The sequence below is a fragment of the Tupaia chinensis genome, unplaced genomic scaffold (assembly GCF_000334495.1).
Source record: "Tupaia chinensis unplaced genomic scaffold, TupChi_1.0 Scaffold000135_1, whole genome shotgun sequence".
NCBI lineage: Eukaryota > Metazoa > Chordata > Mammalia > Scandentia > Tupaiidae > Tupaia > Tupaia belangeri.
In genome coordinates this window covers 1,474,259-1,488,804 of record NW_006159604.1, presented here as the reverse complement: position 1 = coordinate 1,488,804, position 14,546 = coordinate 1,474,259, and the positions used below count along the sequence as shown (strand labels likewise).

The 14,546-nt window shown below is 36.6% G+C and overlaps 1 pseudogene; it reads right to left on the bottom strand.

Annotated features, from left to right (window-relative positions):
• The window catches only part of LOC102494717 (interferon-induced protein with tetratricopeptide repeats 5-like), a 120,631-nt pseudogene extending 107,038 nt beyond the window's left edge, over positions 1–13,593 (bottom strand).
• Positions 13,594–14,546: the final 953 nt, after the last annotated feature.

The window sequence follows — 14,546 nt, the reverse complement described above, 5'->3', positions numbered from 1 at the left end:
CGCTCCCTATAATAAAACCCTCTCAAAAAAAAAAAAAATGCTATTCATCTACCTACTCTTTGAACTGAATCCTAACCTTTTTCCTGACTTTGAGTCTTAAGCAAAATTCTCTTAACAGTTTTTGATTTATTAAAGGTAAAACTATTTTTCTTGAAATTAAAGAATGCATTAAAAAATATCTATTTGATGACTGCAGTAAGGTATGTAGGTCCAGCTAGGTGCTACTTTATAGTTGTTCACTTTACTCACTGAGGTTTGCGCCTAAGTCAGACATGTGTTCATAGATATCTATATATCAGCTGTGCTTGCTATTGAAAGTATTTAAAGTGAGAACTTTAGTGAATAAATAAAATATGAAAAAAGTGGCATGGAAAACAACTGTAGACACCAGAGACAATGTGGGAGGACCGTGGGAAATGGCAGAGGGTAAGAGGTTGGGAATCAAGGGAGGAAAAAAGCAAAATATTTAAGAAACAAGACATGGAAAATTATTTGTTGATAATAACATGTATGACAATATCTTTGATTGAGTCAATATATAATGTATTCTGGATGGAAAATCTCATTTTGTATACTGTATTGATATACAGTGAGTGAATGTAAATACATAAATTAAAATTTTAAAAATTAAAGAAGAATTTGAGTTTCCTGTATACTGTTCCTGCATGTATTACTTGGATTTACTTCCAATACATCACTTTTTTTTTTGAGTCTATTGTTAATGACAATTTTGTTTGTTTGTTTTGGTTTTCAACTGCTACTTTGTAGTAGAAATAAAATTGATGTTTTGTATGCTGACCTCGCATCCCGTGGCTGGGCCAAACTCATTGATATTTCTAGGAAATTTTTAGGTTCTTTATGGTTTTCTACATAGCCATAACATGTACAAATTGGAGCAGACTTAGTACTTGGTACTTAGGGTTTTTTTTTGAGCGGTTTTCACTATAGGGCAGGTGATCTAGCCAGAAAGACAGAGAGAGACATAGAGACAGAAAGCAAGAAATCACCCCCCAGGGGGGATGGCCACGCTGCAATCCCTTCTCCTCCATTCTCCTCACAGGATCTTAGACACGCACACACACATGCCAGGTGTGAATTTAAGCCACTGGACGGGTCTGAGATTCGAACCACAGTGGACTACATGGGAGTCCAGCAACATAGCCATTATGCCAACTGCTGGTCCCACCATTAATGATTATATCTTGGTTTTTGATTTCTCATTTAATACCATTGAGGACATTTATGATATTTGATATGATCTGAATCTTAAAATTAATTGATACTTGTTTCCTGGTGCCAATATATGGATGTTTTTCGTAAATGTGTGCATACTTGGAAATAATATTTATTCAGTTATTGTTTAGTGAAGTGGTCCAAAAATGTCAATTAGTTCAGTTTGATACATATGAAAAATGCATATTATAAAAACTATGCATGAATTAAATTTTTTGCAACAAAAACGCTTTTACTTTTTTAGAAGAATTATTTTATTTTTTATCTTTATTTGTTTATTTTATTTTAATTTGACCAGAGAGGGACAGAAAGAGTGAGAGAGAGGGAAAGTGGGAAAGCAAGCCACCAGGCCTGGGACTTGAACTGAGGTCAGCCATGTGAGAGTCCAGTGCCCTTAACCACCCTGTCACCTGCTCGCCCCCAGAAACTTCCCACTAACCTTGTACTTTAATTCCATTTTTTCATGAACATTTTGAAGTCCTCTTATACTTTGTTTTAAGTCTTCCACATACTTACTGATTTTCTGCCTACTTATTTAGTTATTGAGAGAATAATATGGAAATCTCCCATTATAATTATGTATTATTTGAGTATTTCTCCCTGTAGTTCTATCCATTTTTGCTTCATGTATTTGGAAGCTCTGATCATTAGTGGCATAAGCAATTATTGTTTTGTCCTTTTGGTAACTTTACCTTTGTATTGCTATTAAATATCCTTCCTTATCTCTGATAATATTCCTTATATAAAAATCTAATTTGCATTATATTGGTAGACCCATTCTAGAGTCCTTTTGATGTTGCCATTGTATTTTTCTTTCTTTTTATTTGGAGAGGTTTTTGCTATAGGGCACATGTCCTTACCAGAAGGACAGAGAGAGAAAGAGAGACAGAAAGCGAGAAATCACCCCTCGGGGAGGTGGCTACGCCGCAATCCCTTCTCCTCCATTCTCCTCTCGGGATTTTGGGCACTCACGCACATGCACCTGGTGTGAGTTTAAGCCACCGTGTCCGAGACTCAAACCGCAGTCGACTACATGGGAGTCCAGCGACATAGCCTTTACGCCAACTGCTGGTCCCATCATTGCATCTTTCTATGTTAATTCTTAAAATAATTTTTTTTTAATTTTATTTTTGCCATAGGGTGTGTGCATTTGCAGAGAGAGAAATCACCACACAAGGTGGGTGCTATGCCACAATCCCTTCTCTATTTCTCTTCTCAGGATTTTGGTTATACGCACACATTTTCCCAAAGTGTTTCTCAAGCCATTGGGTCCAAGACTCCAGCTTCTGTTTGCAATGTGGTGTTCACCTGTCGCAACGACCACACCACCTGCTAGACTAACTTTTAAACTATCTTCATCTTTATCTTTGATATGTTTTTCTTATAGTTGTCATCTGCTTAGGTTTTGTTGTTGTAGTTATATTCTCTGCCTATTTAGACCACTTATAATTAATATGATTATTGATAAGATTAGTTTAAGTCTAACACTTTGCTATCTGTATTTTCTTTGTTCTATCCATACATTCTTTCCTTTTTTGCTCTTTTTTTTTTAAAGCCTTTGGGATTGTCATTATTCTACTATACCCCCTTTTATAAATTATTAAATATAACTATTTTATTTTGATATTTTAGTGGTTACTTTAAGGTTGATTGTATACAGCTTTGACTTACCACAGTCTACCTTCAAGCGATATATGACTTCATGTATAGTATCTTTATAACAGTATATACCCAATTTCCCCCTTACTGACCTTTGTGCTATTGTCACTTATTTTACTTGTACATATGTCTCAAATATTACAATTTGTTATTATTTCTTAAGAATTATTTTTATTTAACTTTATTTATTATCTATTTAATTTGACCAGAGAGGTAGAGAGAGAGAGAAAGCTGCCAGGTCCTGTACTCAAACCGTGGCTGGCCATATAGGAGTCCAGAGCCCTTAACCACCACACCATCTTCCATCCCCCCCCAGGTTATTATTAATTTTATCTTCATTGTTTTATTTTTTATATAGTTTTAAAAAATAAAATTAAAAGGACCAGGGGGCAATGTGGTGGTTAATCACTGCAATCCCACTTGGCTGACTGTGGTTTGAGTCTCAGACCTGGTAGCTGAAAAATAATTCCAGGTGCATATGCATGCATGCCTAAAATTCCAAGAAGAGGACAGAGGAGAAGGGATTATGGTGTGGTCATTTCCCTGTGGAAGTAATTTCTCACATTCTCTCTGTTTCTCTCTGGAAAGAGCATGCATCCTATGGAAAAAAAAATTAAAATTCTTTTTTATGTAACTAAACATCTATAATTTTCTGACATTCTCCATTCCATTGTATAGATTCATGTTTTCATGGTACTGTATTGTTTTCTACCCTAGTGACTTCATTTGACACGTCTGGTGATCATATCTGCTGGTGATGAGTTATTTTATTTTTTCCTCTCTCTCTCTCTTTTATTTTTTTACTTGCCAGAAGGCATGTGTGCTCCCCAGAAAGAGAAAGGAAAGAGAGAGAGAGAGAAAGAGGAAGAAAGAGATAGAGAAAACTGTCCACTGGGTTGTGATTATACTGCAGTCCCTTCTTCTCTATTTCTCTATCCTGTTGAGATTTGGGTCATACAGGCACATTCTGTGCCTGACATGTTTTTTCAAGTTTTCAGGGTCAGGATTTGAACTGCAGATGATCTCGTGGTGTCTGGCTGCTTTAATCATTAGGCTGAGGGGTGGCCCTTAATTATTTTACTTTTCAAAATTTCCTTAAATCTTTGTTTTGTCTTTGTTTTGAAAATATATTTTCACTGGGTATAGAATTCTTGGTTGACATCTTTTTTCTTTTCCCCTTAAATACTTTGAAGGTATTTCTTCATTGTTTTCTGGCTTATATCCACACTACTTATTGTGTATGTGTTTCCTATTTGGGTGATGAAAATGTTCTAGAACTAGCTGGTGATGATGAATTTATAATATTGTGTATATACTTAATGCCACTGAATTATACACTTTAAAAATGGTTAAATGGTAAATTTTATGTTATATGTATTTTAGCACAATAAAAAATGAGCAAAAGACATAAATTAGACATTTCTGTATAGAGTATATACTAATTATATATATATATCCCAGATTCATAGTTATTAACATTCTACCATTCATATTTTATTTAGCTCTCTACTTATATCTGTATTTTTGCTTTAGTTTTTATAAAGAAAATTCAGTTACCATGTCATCTGTACTACATATTTTTAGTGAGTATATCAGTGTGTTAAACTGTGTTCATGCTGCTGTGTATATGTCCATTTGTCTAGTCCATTGCTTTCAACTACTGGCCAATATTTCAGAGTAGTTAAACACACTCATTTACTTATCTGTCTCCCAGAGATGAACACCTATTCTTCAACTATTCACTGCTACATAATCAATGGGACGGCCAGCCTTGTGCATTTCTACTTGGATCCTACATGATGATTTCTGTGGGATTCATACCCAGAAATGAGTGTTCGAGTCTTACTAGAAGAGAGATAATAAAATTTATTTTAATAAAATTTATATTTTTATAAAACTGCTTTCTGCACAAGGGGTGTTATTAACTACCATTAAACAATACAGAAATTCCCTCACCTCTTGACTTTAGAGAGTCCTCTTTTATTCTTTTTCTATGACTCACATCATTTGTCATACTTACTTGGACATGTATCTTAACCCCTGAACTTTCACAAAGGGCAAGAATTGGATATGATTTACCAGGTTTCAGAGAAGTTACCAGAGGGGTTGTTTAGTCCATTTGAACACTCCGAGGTCACCACTCTGTGAGCTAGCTCCACAGAACTGGCTAATGATTCACAACTCAAGCTGAATCTGTTTCCTTCTGAATCCTAACACTGTACTTCCACATAACCTTTGAGGTCTGCCTAGTCATCTTACCTCTGTCAACAACTATACAAAGCCTTAAACTCTAGAAAGTTTATATCATCATTAAGCTTTGGCTTACATCTCTTATCTTGTGCCCAGGCTTCTCTGACCTTCATGCTGATGTTACCACTGTTACACTGTTCTCTAATATTGATACTGGTTGCATGTGTTAATTAAACAAAGATACCTTGAGCATTTACATTGTGGTTGTATTCTCTCTGGCTGTTACACATGCATAGAAAGATACAATAAATAGGTTTCTCTATTTTAGAGAAAGTCTTGGAAGCCAAGAGAATGCTGTTAAAGGTTTGTCTTAATGAAAATTTCTACCACCTTGGGAGTGAGCTTGAAGCAAAGTAATAGGAATAGTAGTTAGGCAGAGGGACACATAGTCCCCAGTAAAAGTGAGGAGGCATTGAGAGCATTCTGAGAGTTAAGAGGGAAGAGGGTCTGAAAATAGAACCCAGGAAACAAATCCATAGGAACAGAGGTTTTTGAGGGTAGAATATCAAAACTCATTCATGATTCTGAGATGGCCAAGATAAAAACACTGAGATAAAAACAAGGTGTCAGTAGGACTGCATTGTTTTCTGAATGACCTAGGTGACAATCTATTTCATTGACTTTTCTGGCTTCTAGAGGACATATTAATTCTTTATAGCTATCTTCCTCCATATGCAAAGTTAGCAGAGGTGAATTGAGTCTTATATTGTATCAGTTATTGTCATCTCTCCCACTGACTTCTATTTTCTGCTTCTCTCTTCAGTTTTTTGGGGCCCATTAGGATAATTCAGGATAATCTCTTTATCTTATGGTCAGTTGATCAGCAACTAAATTTCATCTGTAGCCTTAATTTTCCATTGCCACATAACCTATCATATTCATTGGTTTGCTGCATTAGGATTAAATATCTTTGGGGCTTATTCTGCATACCATATGAAGTAATAATCCAAAACCTGCACCTGACTTCTTAAATAAGAATCTCCCTAAAAGATTATTAATATTGGTATGCATCCTGAATGAATAAACAGCCAGTAATCCCCAGGAACTGAGTGCTCCATGGAAATTCAGGAATGACCTCCTATGCCAAAGGTGTGCCCAGATGTGGGCCAAAAGTTAAAAAAAACTTTTCAATTATAATCATAAGACCTGTGGCTAACCTCATCATTCTTTCCCTCTAGAGCCAAAAGCCTAAATAAAGAACCCTCTTCTTAATGAGATAAATGGAGAAAACATGATGCTGGAGGATCTGTTTCTTCTAACATGTTGGAAGCTTGTTATTTGTTTATGTAAGTGAATTCTACCACTGTTCCTCCTCTGAGATGAGCTCCCTTTTCCAGAAGGCCTCAGAAGAAGGAAGAGAAGTAGAATGTCTACGGTGCAGTGCTAGCAATAAAATGAGGTTTGAAAAGTGTCTTTTGGGTGATTACATATATTGACAAGCTTTTTATGTAAGGCATGCCTCTGGTAAACTTAGCTGCTTCACTGGGAGAAGTCATCAGTCTTAGATCGTAGCTTCTGACATACAAATAGCCAGCACAACATCCATCTAATATATATTTACTCTTCCCTTACATTGGTAAAAATCAAGCCTGGGAAGACACCTATTTAGGTGAACATGATCCCTTACATTTAAAACAAGAACAGAATTGCCAATACAGAAAGTTTTCCCACTGAATCCTTGATAGCCTGGGGCACTGAGTTTAGACTAGAAAATAGAAAACTGAGATGATCTATGTAGATATTGGGTAAAAGAGGTAAAGTATAAAACTTGTCTAATAGTAGCCAGGAAGTGAATGGTCTTCAAGGCACGTAAGGGAAATTTGTTGGAGAAAAGTAGAATAACTCATACATCCATTAATGTTTAAATACAACCATGTACCTTGGAAATATTTGAGGTAAGACATCCAAAATACTACCAATGGTATAATGGTATAGAATGGAGGACAGAGTGAACTTGGGAAATGAAGACAGAGAGGTGGTCATTAGGAATGACTTGGAGGAAATACCCTCTTCCTGCCATGTTATCACCATCAATAAACATGGGAAGATGTAGAAGGGTAGAAAGTCAGTTTAGGAAGGCTCCTGGGGAGTGCTAAGGAAATAGCACCATTTCCCAACCAGAGCACCTTCTCCCTCCAGCATCCCTACTCTTCAGAGATGTGCCAGAGTGAGTGGTTATTTGTGAAGTATAAGCCTCTCATAGCTACCATTAACTGGGGAAGTAGCTTGATCACCAAACAAAGCTGAAAGGGTGTGGCTTCTTTTTGACCTTGGGTGGTATTTACAAGGAAGGCAGGACTCTTGAGGCAGACAACTGGGAGGTTTCAACATGGCTGAGGTGACCAAAATATCACAAGAGCCAAGTGTACTTAGAAGGCAATAAAACACAAGCACTAAAGGGAGGAATACAAGGAAGACCCTCTTTAGACTCAAATCCAGGAGTGGTAGCAAGTTCAGATGATCCCACCTAAGTTTCTCCTTTTTTTCATTTACTTCCTATTCCCTACAAGAATTCTTCCTGTCCTTGCCTGGCACAAACCTTCTCTAAAGGACCCACTGATTATCATTAAACCCTCCTTCCTCTTTATCTTTCATTTTCTTCCCAGAAGTTAATGCCCTTCTGAGCTTATTGTAACTTGCCTTCCAGTTGAAGAAGAGATAGAGGATAGGGAAAAGACTAATTCACATGAATTTAAGTTATACATTTACTCATAGAACTGTAACTATTCATACTTCAAGAAAAAAGAATGGAGAAATAAGGGCAACGTGGCTTAACCATTACCACAGACTGAAAAGGAGCCTGAGGCAAAGACAGCTAGATCAATCTCAAAGGATGCTAAAGAACTATAATATTCCAAGATATAGCAGCAACACAGCTAATGTTGATTAAAATAACATCAGTAAGGTGAAAGAAGCTCCTCCCTGCTAAGAAATATGTATGTATCTCTGTTGATTTTCTAATGATGGGAAAGGACATAAGGTGAGATATGTGTATAAAAAGTGAGGGAGGTAAGGCCTTTAGGATTGGAGGCCAGACTGACAGGTCCACAGGCAGATATTTCAGAGAAGGACTAGGTGAGAACTGAACACTAAAGGCAAAATTTCCTCCATATCACTTTAACCTGCATGTAAGGGATAAAACAGGCTTGGTATTTCTGTGGGGTTATAGGAAAAGGGGAATGTGTTATTATAATTTTAGATTGCCAGAACCCAGATGAGAGAAAAATACAATTAATCTGTGATGGCAGTGACACTCAAAAAAGAGGCAAAGGATTCCCCTCCAGGCTACCTCATGGTAGTGTTGGTTGTACTCCCACTTTGTGTTGTAACTAACTTTAGACCCTAAGAAAGATGAAAGTACCCAAATAAAAGTTACCAGTGGCACCTCAAGGAATACAGTAATGGTGTTTGCAGGTCACAAATACAATACTGGTTAGGCCCATTTCTTGCTAGGAAACTTGTCATGAAGCATTAGTTTATCAAGGAGTAGGCAGTGAGAGATTTTACCTCTTGATATTCCACTGTGATAAATTATGAAATTACTTCATACTTATTATGATCCACCCCTATCCCTACCCTATCCAATCTCAGTTAATTATGCTACTGTTTTTAGAATGACTGTGTTCACTATTATGGATTTACATATACTGAACTTACCTTTCAATAAAATGTTTCTTAACAATGGAGTTATGTCCTGATAAATCCTTTGTAAGTTGAAAATGTTATAAATAAAAAATGCATTTAATATACCTAACCTACTGAACAACATAGCTTAACCTAACTTACTTTAAATATGTTCATAGCATTTATGTTAACGTATAGTTGGGCAAAATCACCTAACACAAGTCTATTTTATAATAAAGTGTTGAATATCTCATGTAATTTATTGAATACTATACTGAAAATCAAAAACAGAATGGCTGTATGGGTACTCAAAGTGTAGTTCCTATTGAATGTATTTTGCTTTAGCACCATCGTAAAATTGAAAAACTATAAGTTGAACCATCATAAGTTGAAAACTGTCATACTTGGCAGGATTAAAGACTAAAATATTAAGAAAATTAATACAATACCTGATATTTGTTCATCTTCTTTATTGTCTGACATTTTTTATTTATATTACTTCTATATAATTATAGTTAAATATGTTTACATTCTGTTCCATAACAATAATTCTCATACTCACATGCTATATAAAAAGTATTTAATGATTGGTCTTATGCAGCAGTTCCTCCATCGTACAGTAAGGCCTCATTAGAACTTGGCCCAGCCGTAATAACATTCCCTGACACTGCATTTGGCAGACTAAGGCTCCATGAGAGGCCTGTGTTTGATTTCTAGTCCAACCTTAAGGTCAGGTACAATAGTATGGCTATTGTCCCAGCTATTCAGGAAACTGAGGCAAGTAGATCATGAGCTTGTCGCCAACATAGGCAACATAATGATACCCCATATAAAAGAGCCTTATATGTGGTCCTAGCTACTCAGGAGGCTAAAACTGGAGGATTACAACACCAAGAGACACCCTAAAATGCACACACACACACACACACACACACAAACACACCCCATACATAACACAGAAGGGAACTATATGAACTGAGTTATTTGAAAATACTTGATATTTGAAAATAATCTCTGTTCCTTTATATTTAAATGACTCTGATTAGATATAAAATTCTTTGATCACTTTTCTTTGTAAGCTTGCTCCACTATCCTTTCTTGCTGCACTATCTTTTAACAGTGATTATTGCTGTGAAGAATTCTTCGCTGAGGCTGGGCTAATATTTTATCTTTATAAGTCTAATTGATCTTTCGTATCCAAACTTTGGCATTATCTCTGAAGTTTACTAATTCGATTAAAGCACCTTTCAGTGTTGTTTTTTAATACCAATTTATTCTGTGATGGAGTGAGAAGAAACTGAATCTGATGGCTAAAACTTTTTTTTTTCCCTGAATGTTTTCCTGAATTAAACCTTTGTTTTTCCTTTTTGTATTGTTTGGTTTTCTTCTTTGGTTATCTTCTTCAGGAACACCTACTTTACATGTGTTGTATACTCTTTATATCACTTTTCCCAAATCGTTTTTCATACATTTATATTGACTCATTATTTATTTATTTAGTATAGCAAAGCAAGGAGCTTATTGAAAGAGAGGTAAGGAAAAATAGCTCTTAAGAAGAAGGGAGGGGTCCCAAAAAATGGGTCGCTAAGGAAGAACTGAGGTGAGGGTTTTTTATTTTGGTCAGGAAGAGCTCTGTTTGGGATGTGTCTAGGTGGGGCTTGTGCATGCTACACCTCTGCTTAGAATTCTTGGTTTTAAGTCTGTTTGGACTTCCGGTTTCAGCTCCAGTGTAAAGAGTTTAGAAAGCAACACCCCAAAACTCACTATAAAAAATTACAAAAACTGAAAAATCTATGACTTTCCTTGGGCCAGTCAGGGAGCTGAGGTTTCAGAGTAGAAAACCACCCTGAAATGTAGAAAGACAGGCATATCCAGAGAGTCGCAATCAAACTTGACCTGCTTTGAAGGTCAGACACAAAAGTGCATCCTTAGCACCATAACAATCACTGACAAAGCAAAAAGCTTGTTATCAATGTGAAAAGAATGACTGGTCCTGATTGTGATGTTTATTTTACTGTTAGTTCTGAGTGGTCTAAATGACTCTCAAAAATTGTTATTCATTATATAATGTGAATGAGAATGTTGAGTCTGCCAGTACTGATGTGAGATAGCTGAAGAATTTTTGGTAACTCTAGATAAGCCATTTGTGAGGGAAAATTACTTGCCAGAGCAAATCTTAAACATGGATGAAACATTCCTCTTCTGGAAATGGATGTCTGAAAAGGCTTTTATACATGAGGAGGTCAAATCAATGCCAGGTTTCAAGGTTTCCTAAAGACAGGAGAATAGTTTTGCTTGGTAGCAATGTTGCAGATTACAAATTGAAACCCTTTGTGACCTAGGACAGTGAGAACCCCAGGGCCTTCATGTATATTTTTTTATTTATATTACTTCTATATAATTATAGTTAAATATGTTTACATTCTGTTCCATAACAATAATTCTCATACTCACATGCTATATAAAAAGTATTTAATGATTGGTCTTATGAAGCATTTACTCCATAGTACAGTAAGGCCTCATTAGAACTTGGCCCAGCCGTAATAACATTCCCTGACACTGCATTTGGCAGACTAAGGCTCCATGAGAGGCCTGTGTTTGATTTCTAGTCCAACCTTAAGGTCAGGTACAAGCAGTTACTCCATCGTACAGTAAGGCCTCATTAGAACTTGGCCCAGCCGTAATAACATTCCCTGACACTGCATTTGGCAGACTAAGGCTCCATGAGAGGCCTGTGTTTGATTTCTAGTCCAACCTTAAGGTCAGGTACAATAGTATGGCTATTGTCCCAGCTATTCAAGAAACTGAGGCAAGTAGATCATGAGCTTGTCGCCAACATAGGCAACATAATGATACCCCATATAAAAGAGCCTTATATGTGGTCCTAGCTACTCAGGAGGCTAAAACTGGAGGATTACAACACCAAGAGACACCCTAAAATGCACACACACACACACACACACACACAAACACACCCCATACATAACACAGAAGGGAACTATATGAACTGAGTTATTTGAAAATACTTGATATTTGAAAATAATCTCTGTTCCTTTATATTTAAATGACTCTGATTAGATATAAAATTCTTTGATCACTTTTCTTTGTAAGCTTGCTCCACTATCCTTTCTTGCTGCACTATCTTTTAACAGTGATTATTGCTGTGAAGAATTCTTCACTGAGGCTAGGCTAATATTTTATCTTTATAAGTCTAATTGATCTTTCGTATCCCAACTTTGGCATTATCTCTGAAGTTTACTAATTCGATTAAAGCACCTTTCAGTGTTGTTTTTTAATACCAATTTATTGTGTGATGGAGTGAAAAGAAACTGAATCTGATGGCTAAAACTTTTTTTTTTCCCTGAATGTTTTCCTGAATTAAACCTTTGTTTTTCCTTTTTGTATTGTTTGGTTTTCTTCTTTGGTTATCTTCTTCAGGAACACCTACTTTACATGTGTTGTATACTCTTTATATCACTTTTCCCAAATCGTTTTTCATACATTTATATTGACTCATTATTTATTTATTTAGTATAGCAAAGCAAGGAGCTTATTGAAAGAGAGGTAAGGAAAAATAGCTCTTAAGAAGAAGGGAGGGGTCCCAAAAAATGGGTCGCTAAGGAAGAACTGAGGTGAGGGTTTTTTATTTTGGTCAGGAAGAGCTCTGTTTGGGATGTGTCTAGGTGGGGCTTGTGCATGCTACACCTCTGCTTAGAATTCTTGGTTTTAAGTCTGTTTGGACTTCCGGTTTCAGCTCCAGTGTAAAGAGTTTAGAAAGCAACACCCCAAAACTCACTATAAAAAATTACAAAAACTGAAAAATCTATGACTTTCCTTGGGCCAGTCAGGGAGCTGAGGTTTCAGAGTAGAAAACCACCCTGAAATGTAGAAAGACAGGCATATCCAGAGAGTCGCAATCAAACTTGACCTGCTTTGAAGGTCAGACACAAAAGTGCATCCTTAGCACCATAACAATCACTGACAAAGCAAAAAGCTTGTTATCAATGTGAAAAGAATGACTGGTCCTGATTGTGATGTTTATTTTACTGTTAGTTCTGAGTGGTCTAAATGACTCTCAAAAATTGTTATTCATTATATAATGTGAATGAGAATGTTGAGTCTGCCAGTACTGATGTGAGATAGCTGAAGAATTTTTGGTAACTCTAGATAAGCCATTTGTGAGGGAAAATTACTTGCCAGAGCAACCCTTAAACATGGATGAAACATTCCTCTTCTGGAAATGGATGTCTGAAAAGGTTTTTATTCATGAGGAGGTCAAATCAATGCCAGGTTTCAAGGTTTCCTAAAGACAGGAGAATAGTTTTGCTTGGTAGCAATGTTGCAGATTACAAATTGAAACCCTTTGTGACCTAGGACAGTGAGAACCCCAGGGCCTTCATGTATATCAGTAAGCACACACTACCAGCGTACTATCCGAGCAGTAAGAAATCACAGATGATCCAACTCCTCTTCCAAGATACTCTCCTGAATTCCTATGCTTGTGAAAAGCAGAAATAATATCTGGAAAATAAAATATTGTTCAAGATTTTGCTTATTGTTTATAAATGTTCCCACACATCCTTTTTTTATTAGTGATTTTTATCCCAATACCAAAATAGTGTTTCTTCCTCCAAGCATCACCTGTTTGATTCAACAAGTGGATCAAGGAATTATAGCTGCTTTTAAGGCCTAGTACCTGAGGAGGACACTGAGAAGACACTGATTCAGTTCTGAAAGAATTACAACATTTGTAACTACATCAAGAACCTTGCTTGTGCTTGAGGTAATGTCATGAAGGACAGCGGGACACTCAGGAGGATTTTCCATGACTTCAAAGGATTTTCCAAGGATGAGGAGTTTGCAAAAATGAACAAGGACATGGTTGAGATAGCAAACAACTTTAACGTAGGTATGGATGAGTATGACATTGAGAAAGCCCTAGAGGTGGGTCCTGATGAATCCACTAAGGAGGAATTGTTGGATTTGGACCAAGATGATATAGCTGAAGAGGCAAGAGAAAGGAAAACTATAGAACAACTCCCAAGAAAATTAAAAATGAATGGTTTAATAAGGTTAGAAACTTTATAGACCTCAATAATCTCCTTAAAATGTCTAAAAACATGGGCCCCAATGCCAAGAAGGTTTTGATTAATAGAGAGGAATGTGAATGGTGTAGCATCTGTTTACAGACAAATCTGATTTGAAAAACAAAAGAAAAAAAAAAAAGAAATCAAGCCAACCACCTTCCAAAAGGAGTGACATACCTCCTGAAGTAGAGCTTCAGAGAGGCCTTTCAGGAGGTACTCAACGGGAACAGCAGTTGGCATAATGGCTATGTTGCTGGACTCCCATGTATTCGACCATGGTTCGAGTACCAAACCTGGTGAATTAAACTCACACTGGGCGCATGTGCGTATGTGTCCAAGATCCAGAGAGAATAATGGAGGAAGAGGGATTGCAGCGTGGCCATGCCCCCTGGGGGCTGATTCCTCAGTTTCTGTTTTTCTGTATCTCTCTTTCTGGTGAGTGCACATGCCCTATTGCAAAAAACTCAAAATAAATAAATAAATAAATAATAAAAAGGAGGTACTCTAGAAGAAGGCATTCTTACCATAGGAGAGGATAGCTCTCTGTGTGTTATTGCCCCTGAAGACCTCCTAGTGGGACAAAATGCAGAGGTTGAAGACAGTGATACTCATTATAAATATTTCATGACAGGAATACTATAGGCCATTTTTTTCCTCATGAATATGAATGCAGAAATCCTGAACAAAATACTA